This window comes from Erinaceus europaeus, chromosome 11 (genome assembly GCF_950295315.1).
Source record: "Erinaceus europaeus chromosome 11, mEriEur2.1, whole genome shotgun sequence".
NCBI lineage: Eukaryota > Metazoa > Chordata > Mammalia > Eulipotyphla > Erinaceidae > Erinaceus > Erinaceus europaeus.
The window spans coordinates 18,184,022-18,204,732 of NC_080172.1; the positions used below are offsets into that span (position 1 = coordinate 18,184,022).

At 36.6% G+C, this 20,711-nt stretch overlaps 1 protein-coding gene and 1 long non-coding RNA gene across 7 annotated transcripts in view; one reads left to right on the forward strand and one right to left on the reverse strand.

Moving 5' to 3' along the window:
* The window catches only part of LOC132541310 (uncharacterized), a 48,732-nt gene extending 28,773 nt beyond the window's left edge, over positions 1 to 19,959 (forward strand). Inside the window, exon 2 of the long non-coding RNA XR_009552472.1 lies at positions 19,592 to 19,959. This is a non-coding gene — a long non-coding RNA (uncharacterized LOC132541310). The remainder of the gene's footprint in view (positions 1 to 19,591) is intronic.
* ARB2A (ARB2 cotranscriptional regulator A) overlaps positions 1 to 20,711 on the reverse strand; it is a 439,389-nt gene that overhangs the window by 186,859 nt on the left and 231,819 nt on the right. The gene's annotated exons all lie outside the window — the stretch shown is intronic.

A 20,711-nucleotide genomic window follows, 5' to 3' on the forward strand; every position in this document is an offset into this window, starting at 1 on the left:
GCAGGTCTGCAGGTGTCTATCCTTTTTCTCCCCCTCTCTTTCCTCTCCTCTCTCAATTTTTCTCTGTTCTATTCAATACAGTGGGGAAAAATGGCCTCCAGGAGCAGTGGATTTGTAGTGCTGGCACTGAGGTCCAGCGGTAATCTTGTCCCTGTAGGCAAAAAAAAAAAAAAAAAAAAAAAAGAAAAGAAAAAAAAAGCAATTTGGTAGACTGGTAAAGACTCCTGCCTGCCTGCCTTTCTACTTTCTTCCCTCCCCTCTTTCCTGATAAAAGCTGAGAAAAATGGGGGGGGGGGGAGAGGAGAGAGGGAAAGAGTGAAAGACAGAGAGAGAGAGAGGTAGAGAGAAAGATAGACAGAGAGAGACAAAAAGAGAGAGAGAGAGAGAGAGAGAGAGGAAACATGCTTAAAGCACTGCTCCATCACTTATGAAGCTTCCTTACTGCAGGTAGGGACCCGTAGTTTGAACCAGGGACCTTGCACATGGTGACATGAGTTCTCTACAGGCTGTGTCACTGCTCAGCCCAGGTAGACAGCTACTACATAGCTCATATAAGCATATAGGTATAAAAAGAATGGAGTTCAATTATCAAGAAACTATCAATGTGTGTGAGGGGAATAAGAGAATAATATTCAAGATATGTCAAAAGAAATCTTAAATGTAAAATGAATGAACTTCTTGTGGGAAAATTTGTGGTAATCAGGCAGGTATTAAGGGGAGGGCATCTACAACTATACACAGAGCACAGAATAAAACAATGCAGAGGAAAAAAATCTTGTATTTCCATTTTTGACCCTAATGCACTTTCACAAGAGCCTACTCCTTACTGTGGGTGTAGTGATGAAATCTACCATCTACTTTCTGTCACTAAGTTGTCAGAAAAAGCAAGGCTTCTTTAACTGTATTTCTTCCCACACAACCATCAGCATGTGCTACGATCTATTAGTTCTTTACTACCTTAAGCAGAAAGGACAAACTCATCACTAAATTTTCCAGTATTTAATTAAATTTTCCTAGAAGTTCATTTTATATTTATATCACTTTTTTAGTTGTCTGTGGGAGTAGGATAGATCCTACTCTACTACTGTCTTAAAACTTACATTAAGGGAGGTTCGAGCCCCTGCTCCCCACCTGCTGGGGAGTCGCTTCACAGGCGGTGAGGCAGGTCTGCAGCTGTCTATCTTTCTCTCCCCCTCTCTGTCTTCCCCTCCTCTCCTCTCTCCATTTCTCTCTGTCCTATCTAAAATGAAACCTTACATTAAAAAGTGATCAAATCAATGGGGTTTACAGTCAATAATATTTACACACTTTCCCCATATTTGGGAGCTAATCTCTTCCCTGATCCAGCTTTCTAGCCTTTTTTCCAGCCAGGATATCATCTCCCCAGACAATAACTTGGGTCCATTTGCATATGTGATGTCAGGCTCAGGCAAAAACCAGTAAAGCCATGGGCCCCCAGGAATATACCTAAAATAGACCTACGAGCTTTATCAAAACAGAGACCCCAAATCTTTATCTGCAATATTCTTGCCATTAGGTTCATGATTAGTCAACAATTTGTTCTACATTATATCTTAACTCTTTTTCAGCCACCAGGTTCCAGATGCTACCATGATGCCAACCGGACTTCCCTGAGCAGATGAACCCACCAATGTGCCCTGGAGCCCTCCTTCCCCAGAGCCCTGCCCCACTAGGGAAAGAGAAAGAAAAGCTAGGAGTATGGATCGACTTGCCAACACTTATGTTCAGTGGAGAAGCAGTTACAGAATCCAGACTTTCCACCTTCTGCGCCCCATAATGACCCTGGTCCATACTCACAGGGGGATAAAGAATAGGAAAACTCTTAGGGGAGGGGATGGGACATGGAGTTCTGGTGGGGGGAACTGTGTGAAATTGTATCCCTCTTATCCTATGGTCTTGTCAGTGTTTCCATTTTATAAATAAAAATCATAAAAATAAAAAAAAAGTGATCATGATAGACACAGGCTGGGGGTATGGATCGACCTGTCAATGCCCATGTCCAGCAGAGAAGCAATCATTCACACCTTCTGCACCCCATAAAGATCTTTGGTCCATACTCCCAGAAGAATAAAGAATAGGGAAACATCCAGTGGAAGGGATGGGATATGAAACTCTTGTGGTGGGAATTGCATGGAATTGTACCCCTCTTATCCCATAATCTTGTCAATCATTATTAAATCACTAATATAAAAAAAGTGGTTATGGCTTACTGTAATAAGTTAAAATAGTAATTAATATCGACGGTTCTATCTGTGACAAAGTAGAACAAAAACTTGGGGCCAGGTGTTGGCACATACAGCATCATATGTGGTTGAGCACACATTAAGCTGCTCCAAGAGTGGGTTTGAGCCACTCCCCACCTGCAGAGAGGGAAGCTTCAAGAGCAGTGAAGCAGGTCTGCAAGTCTCTCTCTCTCTCTCTCTCTCTCTCTCTCTCGCCCTGTCTGTTTCCTGCTCCCATCTCAGTTTGGATCTCCTATTAAAAAAAAAAAAGGCTGCCAGGAGTGGTGATTCATTGTGTAGTCGCTGAGGCCCAGCCAGAACCCTAGTAGCAATAAAAAAAGAGGAGAGGAGAGGAGGAGGAGGGAGAGGAGGAAGAGGAGGAGGAAGAGGGAGAGAAGGAGGAGAAGAAGACTTGTCAGGAACTAAAAGTTAGTTCAATTCATTTTCATACAGATGAGAAAGTAGATAAAATCACTGAAATGGCACCTTTAATTTCAGTATATTTGGATAACTACATTTCTAACTCCAAGCTCTACAACTGATAATTCCATTCTTCTTTCTTTGGGGGGGGCGGGGAGAAAGAGAGAGAGAGAGAGACTGAGACCACAGTGTTGTAGCTTCCTTCAACGTGGTGGGAACTGAGTTCAAACTTGGGCCATATACATAGCAGGGCAACACACTATCCAAGGGAGCTAGTTCACCAGCCCAGAAAAGTTTTCTTTCCTCTATCCCAAAGTGTCTACCTAAAAGCACAGGCATTATTAGTGCTGCTGCTGCTGCCGCTGCATCCTAATAGTTTGCCTTCTTGTAGTACTGTGGGCTACAAGGTAACTTGCTATTACACAAGTTTAGGGGTTGACAGGCCACCTAAACAGATGATGCTCATAAAAGCCTTTAATCCAACAGCCTAAATGGTTTTGCTTTGCTCTTTTTCTGATCAATTTCGCAGGTAAAGTCAATTGACTTAGATTCTTCATATAGACACTGTCCTACTATTAAAACGAATGTAGAAACATACATCTTCGCTAGAAATTATGTCAAATTACTCAAATTTATTGGTGAATTACACCAAACATCCCAGCTGATAAACATCTGTCATATGTTTTTAGAGAAAGAAAACTTATGGTCTAAAAAGAGAACAGCACAGTGAGCTTTTTCATTCTGAAGCTAAGATCCTGGAGAGAAGAGGAGGTACTTTAAGATGATAATTTCTTTTTAAATATGAAATGTTGTAAAGATGTCCGGTATTAAAGTAAGTATTAAAACATATTCGTTCAGATGTTTCTCCTCTCCCTGCGATGGTCCCTTTTTCAAGACCCTTAGGAAGCTGTCTCTCAGATTCACTTAGCTTCTGTCTTTTCCACAGATGTACTATGGCGACACATTAACACTGCTTTTCTGGCTTAAGGTAATAAACGATTAGCTACAGCACAGTGGTGTGATATTCATATTATTCTTTCCTGTACTACATTTAGCCAGTGTCTCAAAAATTAATGCAAGTATATCAGTATCTGAAATTAACTTTTTATAGCCATAAGCAACATCCTGCTAGGAAGAGAAAAACCTATTATAAATGGGCTGGCATCCGGTAGCTTGTAGACGGTAAGTACCAGGGAAATAACATTTCAAATTACAAAATGTTGAATAGAACAAAACCTGCCCCATATTGATTAATCACTGTTTTGTTTATGGACTGATAAGATCTAAGTAGGTGGTACCCATTATTAGTAAGTGACAGATCTATTACTAAAGATCAGAAATGAACCTAAATTAGCTATGCTCTCATGATGTTATGCAGACAGGATTAGAAAAATAAATGTACTTATAGAAAATAACAGACATTTCTCTTTGAACCATATATTAGCCTTGAAAGACTTTTTCTTTGAATTACATAAATCTAGTTACTTTTACTACATTTAAAAGCATAGGTTATCCAATAAACATTATCAATAAATCACTTGAAAATTAAAACAAAAAAATCCACATGCAATAATACACATGTCTATTTTTCTTGAAATTGTTTGTGTTTTCTCATTAAAATATCCACTTCATGGAAACCAATTTGGAGTTCTGCAAAACAAAGGGTATTTTATAAATTTTATTTAAAAATTCCCACATTTGTGTTTAGATATTTTACTGGTATTCAGATCAAGTTTCTCTATGCTAGCAATATTTCTATTCCTTTTTGGACAGGATGTAAATCTATGTTATAACTTTAAAGTATATAAAATATTTTAAATACACATGTTAAAATAAATATCATAAAAACAGGACATGACTTAATTTTCTCTTCATATTATGACTACAACTCTAGAAGGAAAGAATGGGAAACTTTACCAGTCCATTCATGGATCTGGTTAATTAAAATAAGGGAAAAGTAATTTTCTGTCTCCTTTAATAATAAAAATTGCTTTGCATATTTGGGTGCAACCAGTAAGATTTTTTTCCCCAAAAATAATACAATGCTGTCAATGTTCTTAGTGAGTACAGGTAGCCCCTGTAGTCATTTGAAAAATAGTCATTTGAAACATGACTATTTTGGTTTAGATGGGACATTATGATGTTAGAAGTGAATGGAACTAATATTGCAGCTTACGTATCAAACTACAACTGCCAGTTGAAAAAGTCTAGCATGTGTCACTACTTTGTCAATCTACAGTCTAATCTAGAAATACACTTGCAAGAGTAGCATATCTATTTTTCTCTGCTCATTTTTTAATACCAGCTGAAATAGAAAGTTAAATAGTCTTTTAAAATAATATAGAACAAAACTTCAGGATTCTTTTGATCTAAATATATGGTTAAAAATCACAAATAGGATTACCAAAGATTATATCTGTAAAAAAAAAAAAAGGCACGAAACGTTACAATTTGTGCTCTTCGTTCTCAGCCTTTGCTTATCTTTCTCTTGACCTTTATCCGCAGGAATCACACTAATTCTCGAATGCTTTCTCTCACTTGATTTTCTAAAGCTGTGCATCACACTTGCTGGCTAGAAGCACAGCTGGCATGGGATCTAAACCTCATCACTGGGCAAACTTGCCCTTCTACTTTTGCCAAGAATGATATTTCCAATGAAAAAATAAGTTACTGTATGGGGTACTGGATACTGTACTGGCCTGAGAGAATTAAACACTGTTATCTGTGTTAGCTCTACATATAGGCACTAGAAATAAAACAAAAAAAAATCAAAGAGTTAACTAGCCTAATGTTTAAATTCAATTGTTAATTTAAGCAGAAGCACAGAAATCAGTTGAGAATTTTCCCTCATTTCCTGAAGAAAGACGCAACTGAGGATAAGCAGTGCCCCCTAGTGTCAGTAACTGCAGACAATAACACTAAAAGAAAGTTGCTAATGTTAACTGAATCAAAATTATTAAACATTTATGTATGTAATAAATTATAAAATACATTATTATTCCAATTTTAAATTCAGCATGTATAGAAAGTCTTACTACATAATACACTTGCTCAGGATTGTACCTTCACATAAAAACACACAAACGTACACACACACACACACACACACACACACACACACACACACACACACTCTGCACCACACAGTATACAGGTTGACATGGCCAAGATGTCTTTAATGTTCCAGGCAGCTCAGGAAAAATATTCCAGCCAGCACAGCAGGCCATGCATGAAGCAAGTGTCAGCAAGCCCAGCAGAATCACTGACTGTGAAGACATCTAATAGGAACTGCTGAATACACAGTATAGGCAGCATGGTCTGAATGGCTAAATTGGAATGGCCAGAATGGTGTCCGAAGGTTGCAAACCCATCTGAAATTAGAATTAAACCTGTGATGAGTGCTGAAACAGTTTTCTCTCTTTTGTTGGTAACAGAAGTTCCATCTAGTTACCCTATTTAAAGACTGATTTTGAAAATGCTTAACTTTTACTGTGCATATTCTGAATATGGATACTAGATTTTAGACAAAGTAAACAATACGCACATATATCTTTTTAGGGGAAAATACAACACATAAAATCTGAATATTTAAAAAGCAAATACTTCACGGAGTTTATATTGGGGAGTATTTTTTTCCAATCTTATCTAGGAGAAAGATAATTTTTAAAAACCAACAAGGCATCTATAAATACATTTATGTGTTAAGATGTCAAAATTAGTTTGTACTTCTATAAAATACTGTGGAGGTCACTAATTTATTAACAGTATTTGTTGGTCATGGAAGCCATACATGAGGCAAAAAAAGAGATGAAAATACATATACAAGCAAAAATAAATAGATATAAAAACAAATTCGTAGAAATGTTATTACTAATTTTACTTGCATATAAGTTAAAAGCAAAAGAAGAAAGTTTAAGGCTATTTAAAATATGCATTTACATAGGAAACTTAATTTTTCCATATAAAGCAATAATTCTACATACTAACAGTTTTGCATTTTAAAAAGCAAAGAATCTAATTAGGCTTTTCTGAAAAGATTTCAATGTGTACTTAAAGTGCTTCATCTTTAAAGTGAGGAAAGAGCAAATGCAATAGTTTGTAGGCATGAAAACACTGTCCAAATGATATTAAGGTGGAGACAGACATTTAGAGGCTTTCAAGTAAATCACAGTTCAAACAGATGTTGACACTTGAGCTATTTAAATTTAGGGAAACCTCTAAGTGTCCACAGTTGACGATGTTTCTTTTTTTACAAGATTAACTTTATCAGGACTGCTAGAGTCTCCAGCTATTAAAGAATAAGAGCAGAGCTTTCACTTGTCACAGCATTTAGGTAATGGTGCTAACAAGGATATAAATGGAGATGAACACATTTACATTTCTGTTCATTGTAGTAATACTTATTTTGTTGCATATAAATATGAGAGATTTCTCAGGAAAATTTCCACAGGAAATGTAATTTTATCACTGAAATGAGGCACCTGCTTAGGCAGGTGATAGTGAAAAACTTGTGTGTCTAATGGTGAAGGGAGAAGCCTGATTTTTTTTTTTTCCGTCACAGAACACTTGCACAACATGCTACTGCAACTGGCACTAAATGTCAACTAATTTACTATAAATTCTCAACAGGCAAAAATATTATTTATAGAAAGTTGCTGTATTTTTTTTAATCTGTCACATGTATTTCTAGGATACTTAGTGTTTCATTTTAAATTCAACTATGGAACATCTGGTGATTATTTGTTATTAATGTCAGCACACAGCAATCTGAGCTCTCCAAGCCCACCCCTGAATTAGTCTGTCACTTTCCAAAAGACTTAAGTTCTAACAACTCAAAGATAATGGAATAATCTAAGATCTCTCTCTCAAAAAAAAAATAATAAAAATAAAAAAGAAAGAAAAGAAAAAGAAAAAACATTTTTAGACCTACTCAAAATATTTTTATATGTTTTGATTTTGGGGGCACATATGAATATATGTCCAGAGTCAAGTTTTTTTTTTTTGTTTGTTTTTTTTTCTCTTCAATATCAAGAGTCAAGTTAACAGGCTATTGCCTGGTTAACTTGCATAAAAAAAGATGATGGGCTAGGAGGATGGAGATTGTGAAGGTAGGTTCTTATAGTTAGACAGAAATAGTGTAGGAGTTATTGTCATTTTTATAAGGTTAACAATAATGAAAATAGTTTCTAATTCATGCACAATATTATTAGCGTTAGTATGCTCACAGCTACATTTGATTTCTTTCTAGAAGATCTTGGGGTAAAGACTCCGGAAATGTACACACAGACACCAACACAAAGATACTTTTAAAATGTGAGCTTTTAACTTTATCTTCATAAAGATCACTCAAAAATGTTCACATACAAATTTCCTTATTCATTGTGCTCTAATCAACTACAGAGATGTAAAAAAAAAATCACAGACAGAAAGAGCATAAAAGATAATTTCAAAGAAAGATACTTATTTAACATATGCATTCATCTGAGTATCTAACAAGTGAATGTATATATGCATATAACATCTGTAGAGGTGATTCAGTAAGAGTTTCCATGCTCCTAAGTAATCATATACATCTTATAATAATTGAGCATAGAAGATTTTAATCAACAATTCTCATTATGTGAAAACATTTTCTCCATGATAATGAAATAAAATAGTAATAAGTTTAGGAATGATTCAATATTATTAAAACTCAGAACAAACAGGGACTAAATCATTTTTGACATTATATGTTTTAGTCACAGATATTATAAATTTCATTTAGAGGTACTCATATTTACCAGCCATAGTACTTATTTGCAACCAATGTATATTGTTCACTTATATTATATTGGGGCTAAGGTGAGGAAGAATAAAAGATGGAAAACTTATTTTATTTAGAAAATATATATGCACATATCTTTTTTATTTCTCAGCAAATCAAACTTTTGCACAAAACAAAGACTATCACATTTTGACAATTTATTATTTGATTTTTATCACCTTGAAAGTCAGGAACTTTTGCATGCGAGTTCAAAATCATAGTTACAATTAAATTTTAAGTAACTAGAATTATACCATAATATTATAGATTCAACTCATAAAAATTCACAAACATATTGACAAATATGAAATATAATTTTATTTCTTTAAATAAACAAAAACATACGTTTGAAGCATTTCATTTAATATGTAATTAGATATTAATGATATTTCACTACAAAGTTATCATGCTGTTATTAAAAATTCTCAGTCACCATTATGTTATACTAGAACAATGGTAATTTCTAGAAGTTACCAGAAAGGATACAGTGCTTTGGCACAGCAAATAATGAGAACACTGAAATAACTGTATCCTTCCAAGATTTAAGAATTATTCCTATATTGATGGACCTATTAATATGAAAGTTTGGCAAATTCTTGCTTCATCATTATATATGGAGACAAACAATGGGTAGAAACTAGGTAAGTTTCTACCGGTTATCTCCCCATCTTTATGTTTTCTCAATACTTTACAGCAAAACCTAAAGTTTCCCCAGAAATATTTTACAGAGAACAGTGCACATTCTTCACATACAGACACCCATATTCCTGCATGAGGGAGTCTGGAATCATGTTCTAGATTGAGGTCAGAGTGTTATCTGGGTGGTAATGAAAAGAATGGACACTATCCTAAATCTTGATAATGATGCAAAGGCCAACCTATTTTTTTTCAATAAATATTGAGTTATTTTGGGTTACACAAGAAGCTGATTATATAGCGTAAATATTGGGGGGGTGTGACGGCAATTGTGACTTAATTATTATGAGAATGTCTGGCTAGCCTGTGTGAATTTATAACTATTTGAAATTGTTCATAGACTCTTATTTTGGGGGCTGTCCCTAGTGCTGTAAAGGGTTTTCAGTGGGTCTTCTACAGCACCACACACTTGTTGATTGCCTGCCAGCAGTGGTTCTTCCCATAACTACACAAGAACATTTCCTAGAACCTGAATTTGCTCATTTGGCGACGGTTACTATGAAATAACAGACTCTTTTGATTTCTGAGGTAAAAGAGCTCTCTTCCACTTATGAAGATGATTTTATGTCAAACAAGAGTTTAAGATATATACTCACTCATTCAGATATGCAAATGTAACCACCAGAGACAAGTAAATTATGCAAGATGACGTACACTTCATTTGAGCTGGAAAAATGTGCAAACGCTACACAATTCCATTTCAGAAAGCTATCCTTATACAAAGTTGAGATACACTGAACAAAAGTTGTCACATAATATCTGTTTCCATAGATTGGATTCAGTTTTGAATAGCTACTTTTAAGCAATCAAAGAGGTTTTTCTTCAGTTTTTCATATATACCTTTTTTACTGGTATTTTTTTTTTCACAAAGTGTTTTCCTTAACTACCAAAATGATCTTGAAACTTCAGAAAACAATCAAATCACTCTTTTATGAATACACTTTTCCATGTTTACCTGATATAAATACAAACATGATTGATGCTCTTAGGTATTTTAGTTAAGTTCTAATCACCTACAAATCTAATTTTTCAAAAACTAGACCATATTTGCTAATGTATATCATCTACATTAACAGCTATGCTTATCAATATCTCTAATTGATGAATAACTCTTGTATGACTCATGTATGTAGCTCAAACATGCTGTATCTTTTAGGGAATATCTTTAAAAGTGCAAATTCCATCACCTAACAACTTGTGGTAATTGCCCTTGTTTCATTCATTCCAGGCTCATGTTTAAAACATGAATTTTATTATTTATGAAGCAAACAAAATATGATCTCTAATATTTCATTATCAAATTTTACAAAATAGAATTATTAGAAGAGAAAGGGGTTTCTGTGTTTTATTATAGACTGAGTAGTGATAGTCACATCACTGTGTGAAGTAAGAGTGGCAATATTTTCCTGTTATATTTTAACTTCTATACTTTAACCAAAAAAAAAAAAAACCCTCTTAATGAAAAGAAAGCAACATATATGAAAAATGCCATGACTTGTAGTGTACTAAATGAACTTTCTGAAACCATTAAGTAACTGTCAGAAAAATTAAATCACCAACAGCACAATAATCAAACACAGCCACAACACATTTCTAAATCTTTGCCCAAAATTAAACTTCCTTGTATATTCAGATGGGCTTTAATGAAACAGCAAGCTAGTAGGTAAGAGGATGTTGCCTGCATCTTGACAGAAGCCTACGTTTGTCTCACTAGTTCCTCACGTAGGGCACAGTAAATATCAATAGATAGTGAATAATGGGCATTTTCTTGGTAATTAGCTATGTAGGCAAATATGTTCTTTGGCAGACAGTATAAATGTTGATTTAAGGACCAGCCAATAAAGAGTGCTAAATTGCTAAACATTATTGCTCAATTTCTCATAGATTTGATTGAAGACTTAAACTCAGGTTTTCATGGTCATCAAATAAATACTACCTCAAGTTGTAATAAAATGAGATATACTTTATGCATAGTTGATACGTAGTGGCTTAATAATTTTGATATCTTATATCTTATTCACACCAACATTACTGATAATGATGAGTAATTAACAGGCAAGCCTTTCTAGATTTACTCCACAGTAAAACTAATACAATTATTTAATTTTAATTTAATTTTATTTGTTGTTCATGTTGCTGGGACTTGACCACTCCAGGCTGACTTTCAGATATTTAGAAAGATAGATATATAGAGGGAAAGACACCATAGCATAGAAACTTCTCCCAGTGTGGAGGGGACCTGGCTTGAACCTGGTTCAGGACCATGGTCAAAGCAGACACTCTCCCAAACGAGCTATCTTGTTTGGCCTGATTCTTTAATTTGTTTTAACTTAGTTCATATATATGTATGTTATTTTAAAAAATTAATTATTTATTTTTTGCCTCCAGGGTTATTGCTGGGTTCGGTGCCTGCACTGCAAATCTACTGCTCCTGGGGGCCAATTTTTCACTTTTGTTGCCCTTGTTGTTTTATCATTGTTTTTTTTTTTTTATTGTTGTTATTTCTGTCATTGTTGGATAGGACAGAGAGAAATCGAGAGAGGACAGGAAGACAGAGAGGAGGAGAAAAAGACACCTGCAGACCTGCTCCACCACTTGTGAAGCAAGTGCCTGCAGGTGGGGGGACCAAGGGCTCAAACCGGGATCCCAATGCCAGTCCTTGCCCTTGGCACCATGTGTACTTAACTCACTGCACTACTGCCTGGCCCCCATTTTTAGTTCTTTTTTTAAAAAATATTTATTTAATTTATTTATTCCCTTTTGTTGCCCTTGTTGTTTTATTGTTGTAGTTATTATTGTTGTTGTCGTTGTTGGATAGGACAGAGAGAAATGGAGAGAGGAGGGGAAGACAGAGAGGGGGAGAGAAAGACAGACACCTGCAGACCTGCTTCACCGCCTGTGAAGCGACTCCCCTGCAGGTGGGGAGCCGGGGTTCGAACTGGGATCCTTATGCTGGTCCTTGTGCTTTGCGCCACCTGCGCTTAACCCGCTGCGCTACAGCCCGACTCCCCATTTTTAGTTATTTTTAAAATTATGATTAGAGACAGAGAGACATCGGGAGAGAAGGAGAAAAAGAGACACCTGCACTCTGTTCCACCACTTGTGAAATTTCCTCCTTGCAAGAGGGGACCAGGGCTTTCAACTAGGGAGGGATCCTCACACATGATAACTTGTGCCCTTTACCAGTTGAGTCACCCTCCCCTGGTTATTTTCCTAAGATTTGTTTATTTATTTATTTTAATCTCTTTAGTTATTGATGATTGGATAGAGACAGAAAGAAAATGAGAGGGGGAGTGGGAGATGAAGAGGGAAAGAAAGATACCTGCATTCCTGCTTCATCATTTGTGAAGCTTCCCCCTGCAGGTGGAGATCAGGTACTTGAACCCAGATCCTTCCACAATGTTACGTGTGCACTTAACCAGGTGCACCAGCACCTGGCCCTCTATTTTCTTAAACATGAAAAGGTTGCATGCTCCATTGTTACTAATGAATCAATAATTCATTAAAGATAAGTGATAGCCTAGCACAAACACAAGTAAATTCTATTCTGTTATAGGTTTAAGAGATCAGCCTTAAAGTAAATGGTTTTAAGTTGAGAGCGAGATACACTGTTCTAAACACAAAAATAACACAAGATAAGTGGCTTCTACTATGGCAACTTTCTTGAATATAGCTTTTTCAAATTTAATGTGGTATACAGTGCACTCAAACTGTAGAAATATCCAAATTAAGGAGGAGGAGGAGGAAGAGGAGAAGAAGAAGAAGAAGAAGAAGAAGAAGAAGAAGAAGAAGAAGAAGAAGAAGAAGAAGAAGAAGAAGAAGAAGAAGAAAGGGAAAAGATACATATCCTTGCAAAAAAGTCCTATACTCAAAGGAACATCTGAATAAAATTGAGACATCAGCAGTAAGGTTTTATATTCTCCCTAGAATGTTTGAGATGAACTCAATGTAACACTGTCTTCCAAGAAAAGACAAAGTGATCAATGCAAGCACACATCAGGCTTCCTTGGACAGGCCAATCAATGCAAGAAAGAACCTTGCCCAGGGCCTTATGCAAATAGAAGCACGTCCTGCAACCTAGGGAGGGAACATGCGCAATAGATCAATTGGCTCTAAAAAACCTTACAGCTATATCAGCTTCAGCCCGTAAATACATACTGACGAATACCTCATCTTTCCTGAGAATTTGTAAAGTGAATTATTCTTAGCAACTAGTTAGAAACCTCTTTCTGGGAGCTAGAGAGCAGCAAAGAGGAAGGAAATATCATGGGAGAAATACTCAGTCTTACTTTTTAAGACAGCAAATAAAAATTCTGATTTCTTAAAAATGCTTGGCATAGCTGATGTTTGCTGACATTTCAGAAGGTTAAATTTTAAGGTTGCTTGTACTTATGAACAGAAAAAAAAACAACAAATACTGTCTCACTTGAATCTTGAGCAAGGTTTAAATGAAAATTTTGTAGGATAATTCAAGATTCAAAATGACAGTTTTCTAAGACTTTACCACCAAAGATTATTCTCAAAAGTGGTCAACCTACTGGTATATAGGAGCAGTTTTTCTTTTAAAATTAATATCGGCACCCCTAAAAGTTATTCTGACTAGTATGTATAATAATCTCACAAGTTACTTACTATACATTAGTACACAAAGCATTATTCCTGTCAAGTGGTTTTGAATAAAACGTCCAATTAACGTGTCTTAAAGGGAGTAATATCTTGCAAAATTATGTCTTTGTTTTTTCTAAGCTTGGTCAGGATTTTCACATTAGGTCCTTTTATAACTTAAAAGAAAAGCAAAAACTCATATTTAAATAGAAATGATGACACCAGCAAGTATAATACAAATACTGCCAAGCAAAAAAGAAATGAAAAAAAAAATCTATAAGTGTACAACATACATCTATATATTTACTTTAATTGCCTTCTACTCTGGAATCTTAAATCAAAAACTTAGTTGCCAATGTATTTTCTTTTTTAAAAATATTTATTTATTTCCTTTTTGGTGTTCTTGTTGTTTTTATTGCTATTGTTACTGATGTCATCATTGTTGGATAGGACAGAGAGAAATGGAGAGAGGAGAAGAAGACAGAGAGAGGGAGAGAAAGATAGACACTTACAGACCTGCTTCATCATCTGTGAAGTGACAAACCCCCCCCCCTGCAGGTGGGGAGTCAGGGGCTAGAACCAGAATCCTTACGTTGGTCCTTGAGCTTTGCACCATGTGTCCTTAATCAGCTGTCGGTCCTTGCACTTTGCACCATGTGTCCTTAACCAGCTGTGCTACTGCCTGACTCCCACCAGTGCATTTTCTACCAGGTCTGCAGCCAATGTTTCTTATATTAAAAATAAAGTACACAATTCTCTCAAAACAAGTAATGTATAAATTTTTGTGGGCAAAACTTAGATTAGAAAATCAGTCATCTCTTTTAAATTTTACATTTTAAAGCTATTGTTTAGTTGTTAAAAGGATATATATTTTGTGATGCTGGTTTGTTTAGTCAATAGAAATAAGAGATTATGCAGGATAGGTATGATTCATCATCACATTTCTAGTTCTTTCTGCACTAGTGAGATTTTAAGTTTCAGATTTTTTTTTTCTGCTAAGGTATGACTAAATATGTCATTCACTTGTTTGATCCTCTTTACTTAAGATTTAAAGCTTATAAAAACTTTACTATTGTGGTCTGGGAGGTGGTGCAGAGGATAAAGCATTGGATTCTCAAGCATTGAGGTTCTGAGTTCAGTCCCCGGCAGCACATGTATCAGAGTGATGTCTGGTTCTTTCTCTCCTCTTATCTTTCTCATAAATAAATAAATAAGCTCTTTAAAAAAAAAACTTTACTATTTACAAGAAGAAAGCACTGAGATAAAATCAGTGTAAAATATTTTGTGTTTTTTCAAGTATTCGATATAAGCATTTACAATAAGAAATGAAGTAGTGGGTTAATTACAGGGACTCAAAGTTTCTTATATTAACTTCAATTTCAAATAGAAGATTTGTGAACAACTCAAGTGGTGACACAATGGCTATTGTGTATGAGGTCTAGAGTTCAATCTCTGGCACAGTATATGCCAGAGTGAGACCCTGGTTCTCTCTCTGTCATTAAGAAATAACTCGTAAAATATAAAAGTCCCTGGAACATGATGGCAAAGGAGGACCTAGTGGGGTTGTATTACTATGTGGAAATGTTATACATGTACAAACTATTGTATTTTACTGCCAATGGTAAATCATTATTCCTCCAATAAAGAAATTTAAAAAATTAAATTAAAAAAAATACAAACCCCCCCCCAAGGAACTATGGTTTTACTTCTTATAATGTTTAACTTTCCATATTGAAAAAAGGAAGAAAAATAATTTTAGAGTATTAGCACCAAATATTTGATATGTGCTGATATAGTGATAATATATTTATTATTATTATTTATGTATAAAAAGGAAACACTGGGGAGGCGGGCGGTGGCGCAGCAGGTTAAGCGCAGGTGGCACAAAGCGCAGGGACCAGCGTAAGAAACCCAGTTCGAGCCCCCGGCTCCCCACCTGCAGGGGAGTCGCTTCACAGGTGGTGAAGCAGGTCTGCAGGTGTCTTTCTCTCCCCCTCTCTGTCTTCCCTTCCTCTCTCCATTTTTCTCTCTCTTATCCAACAACAATGACATCAATAACCACAACAATGTTAAACAACAAGTGCAACAAAAGAGAAAATATATAAATAAAAAAATTAAATTTTTAAAAAAGGAAACACTGACAAAACCATAGGATAAGAGGGGTACAGTGCCACACAGTTCCCACCACCAGAACTCCGTATCCCATAATCTCCCTTGATAGCTTTCCTATTCTTTAACCCTTTGGGAGTATGGACCCAAGATCCTTGTGGGATGCAGAAGGTAGAAGGTCTGACTTCTGTAATTGCTTGCCTGTTCAACATGGACGTTGACAAGTCGATCCATACTCTCAACCTGCCTAATTTTACCCTTTCTAGTACAGATCTGCACAACCTATGTTATATGCTTTTAAAATCATATTTTTATTTTGTAAAGTAAGTCAGGTATGATGTCCCATTTATTCAAAAATGTGCTTTACAAATATAAATGTCTATTTCCTTTAAATGGCTTGTTCCTCATTAAATAAGAAATACTCTAATTTAATTTTTTATGAAATTAAACATTTTTGGAAGAGTGTTTTCCAGGTAAATTCATTAATTCTGAGATTAGATTTCAATTCCAAATTCATAGGATTGGCTCTGATCTTTGACACTAACTCCGGATACTTTTTTTGGTGTTGTATCCACAACACCGGGTCAATAACAATACCTCATAAAGTTAAACCAAGTAAGTTTGCTAAGATAATGTTTCATGACCAAATTGAATCATATCCTAAACTAATGTTCTCTTCTGAGTGACAGTATAGTTATCAACATGAGTTTCAGAGTCAGAAAGCCTGGGTTTAAACTGATTTGATCAGTTATTAGTGGTCTGATCTCAGTTACTTCATCTTTCAGAGTATCAGTTTCCTCGAAGGTAACTGGGAGTAATAGTAAATAGTATATCATACAGTTGTTTTAAAGAATTATATATATTCACACTTACATAGTACTGAAAACAATGCCTAATATTTGGGAAGTGTGTAACTTACAGATATGGGTAATGCTAAGGAGTAACTACTGATAGAAAAATTGTTTTAGTGAGACTTGAATGGTTTATTCTGTTTAGCTGGTGGTATATTAGAAGACAGTTGCCTATTTTCAGCATGAATCATCTGCAAAGAGCCAACCAGGGACTTGGGCAAGGAAACTCATCTGCTTTCCAGATCTTCATAAAATGCTTTCAGTTTTTCTGCTTAAACTGAATTTCCAGAACACCACGTCAAAACATTCAAAATTTAAATATAAATAATTTGGGGATGCCTGTTATTTTAATTTCCCCTCCATTAGTTTGGATAATTAAGAATTGATGAAAATTAAAAGCCTGCTTGGAAGTCACAGAAAAAAAATAGGCAAAACTAGGCTTCAGAACAAAAACTAAATTATCAATTTAGCAGGAAAAAAAAAAAGCAAAACTGAATATTGATATACATGAAAAAGTTGGAGAGGAGGGGTAGGAGATGTCTCACTGGGTAGAGAGCATTTTACCATGCATGAGGGCCAGGGTGTGAGCCCCTGGTAGCCCATGCTAGCTAGCATCATGCATAGCAGTGCTGCAGTATCTCTCTCTCCCCATCTCTGTTTCCTTCTTTCCCCCTCTTCTTCTCTCTATCTTAACAGAATAAAGAGAGCCCAGCTGGAGTGACAGAATCACTCATGTGTCAAAAAAAAAAAAAAAAAAAAGGAAAAGAAAAACCTGGAGGTTGTTTGAGAAGCTGGAGTCACATAGTTGGTATATTATATTGTCTATGCTGCACAGGTATTTGATGAAAAGGAAATAAACAAAACTCGCCATTAAGGGTGAGAGCTCACATTTGGCACACTTTAATGATGGTACTTTCAGTCACAACCAGGACACCCCATCATCTGGGGCTCTAGCCAGGGAACCCTGGGATTCCCACACAGATATGATGGGCCTAGACCTCTAACATCCATTTGCTCCACCATCACTAGTCATCTCCATCAGGAAGGTCATCATAAGCCCTGTTGTGGGCCTCTACAGTACACTGCTCTCAATGTAGAACAACAATGGTAGGGTAGGGACTGCCCTGCTCTCCGAAGGGAGGTTGGATTAATATACTCCGTCACTCGAGGAAGATGGGCCCTAAAATGAGTGCAGCCTAGAATGTTCCTAGCTGTGACCATGGACTGAGAACACAGACTGACAGGGATGCAGAGGTTGTGAAGGCTCCTGTGATAAATATGAATAGATATAGGCCCTGTGCCAGATGGATAGGGTTTACAGTTAACAGTATTTATATACTTTCCCCATATTTAGGAGTTTATCTGTGCTGTGATCCAGCTTTCTAGTCCTATTCTCAACTCTGACACCATCTCCCCAGACAAAACTCACCTGCATATTAGCTGTCAGGCTCAGGCAAAAATTACTAAAGTCATGGGCCCCTTGGAATCTACTTAAAATAGACTTCCTACCCTCTTCTCACACGGAGACCCTTAGTTCCATCTGCTCTATTCTTACCGTTAGGTTCCTGATTATTAAAAAAATGTGTTCTGCTTTATATCTTAATGCTTTTCAACCACCAAGTTGCAGATGCTACCATGACGCCAACCTGACTTCCCTGGGCAGACGACCTCACCAATAAGTCCTGGAACCTCACCTGTCCAGAGCCCTGCCTGACCTGCTAGGGAAAGAGAGAGACAGGCTGGGAGTATGGGTCAACCAGTCAACGCCTATGTCCAATGGAGAAGCAATTATAGAAGCCAGACCTTCCACCTTCTGCATCCCATAATGATCCTGGATCCATGCTCCCAGAGGGATTAAGAATAGGGAAACTTCCAATGGAGAGGATGGGACATGGAACTCTGATGGTAGGAATCATATGCAATTGTACCCCTCTTTTTTAAAATGATATTCTAATTATTTATATTTATTTTTTAATTTTCCCTTTTGTTGCCCTTGTTTTTTATTGTTGTTGTAGTTATTACTGTTGTTATTTCTGTTGTTGTTAGATAGAACAGAGAGAAATGGAGAGAGGAAGAGAAGACAGAGAGGGGGAGAGAAAGATAGACACCTGCAAATCTGCTTCACCGCCTGTGAAGCGACTCCCCTGCAGGTGGGGACCTGGGAGTTCGAACCAGGATCCTTACACCGATCCTTGCACTTTGTGCCATGTGCACTTAACCCGCTGCACTACCGCCCAACTCTCAATTGTACCCCTCTTATCCTGCAATCTTGTCAATCATTATTAAATCTAAATGAAAATATAGGACAGAGGGGCCAGGTGATGGCACAACTGGTTAAGTGTACACACTTAGAAAGGGAAGAAAAAATCAATTTAAATGTTTCTCATCTGCAAAGTATGGATGACAACAGTACTTCACCACTCATGAAGCTTTCCCCCTGCAGGTGGGGGCAGGGCTTAAACCTGGGTCACTGTGCACAGTAATGTGTGCACTAAATCAGATGTGTCACTGCCTGACCCCTGACATCAAATGTCAAAAGTTTATGATTTGTTGCTTCCTTTCTAATTCACTATCTGCACTGAAGTCAATGCTGAGATGCACATTTTCTTGAAAACACTTCTTGGGGTGGGGTGGGTCAGGATAAACAGCATAATGGTTACACAGAGTTTTTCATGTCTGAGGTGCCAAAGTCCCAGGCTCAATTCCCTGCACCACCATAAACCAAAAAAAAAAAAAAAAAAAAGCTGGGCAGTGTTCTGGTAAAAAGAAGAAATGAATGAAAACCCTCATAGGGAAGACAGTGAATCCTTGCTACCACAGAAAATGTAAAGGGTTGTCATTCCACACGCGAAGTCTCTCACCAGGTTCCAGATGCCATCAGGATGCTGGCCAGGCTTCCCTGGATTGAAGACCCCACCAATGTGTCCTGGAGCTCAGCTTCCCCAGAGACACACCCTACTAGGGAAAGAGAGAGGCAGACTGGGAGTATGGACCGACCAGTCAACGCCCATGTTCAGCGGGGAAGCAATTACAGAAGCCAGACCTCCCACCTTCTGCAACCCACAAAGACCCTGGGTCCATGCTCCCAGAGGGATAGAGAATGGGAAAGCTATCGGGGGAGGGGGTGGCATATGGAGATTGGGTGGTGGGAATTGTGTGGAGTTGTACCCCTCCTACCCTATGGTTTTGTTAATCAATCCTTTCTTAAATAAAAAAAATTAAAAAAAAAGAAAATGTAAAGAACAAAAACCAGGAAAAAGAGGGAATTCCCCCCTGACCTGCAGACTGCTCTTTGCTGGCAAACAACTAAAATGATGGGTGAGCTTTGTTTGACAGTAACATTCAAAAGGAGTCCACACTTGATTTTGTTTTGAGACTTCATGGGGCTGCTAAGAAAAGAAAGAAGTCTTATACCACTACCAAAAAAGAGTAAGAAGTTAAATTGGCTGTCCTGAAAAACTATAAGGTAGATGAAAATGGCAATATTAGTGGCCTCTGTTGGGAGTGCAACTTCAAACTAAAGTTCTGGAGTTTTTATGGCCAGCTGACAGTACTGTTCCAGCAAACCAGAAGATAAGTAATTAATTGTGTATGAGTGGGAAAAAAAAAGGCCATGATCTAAAATAGTAATAATAATTAAGTTAAAAATATGCTAAGAGGGCAGGGGAGACAGCATAATGGTTATGCAAACAGACTCTCATGCCTGAGGCTCCTAAACCTCAGGTTCAATCCCCTGCACCACCATAAGCCAGAGCTGAGCAGTGCTCTGGTGTTTCTCTCTCTGCATTTCTCTTAAAAATAGAATAAATAAAATATTTAAAAGAAAAAAAATATGCTAAGAATATCCATATATAACTACATATTTAATGTTTTCAGTAACTATAAATACATCTAATATTTAAAATGAGTAACAGGAAGCAAAACTGATGATTTCAGGTTGAGTCTATGATAACAGTAAACACTATTTAGTAACACTATTAAAGA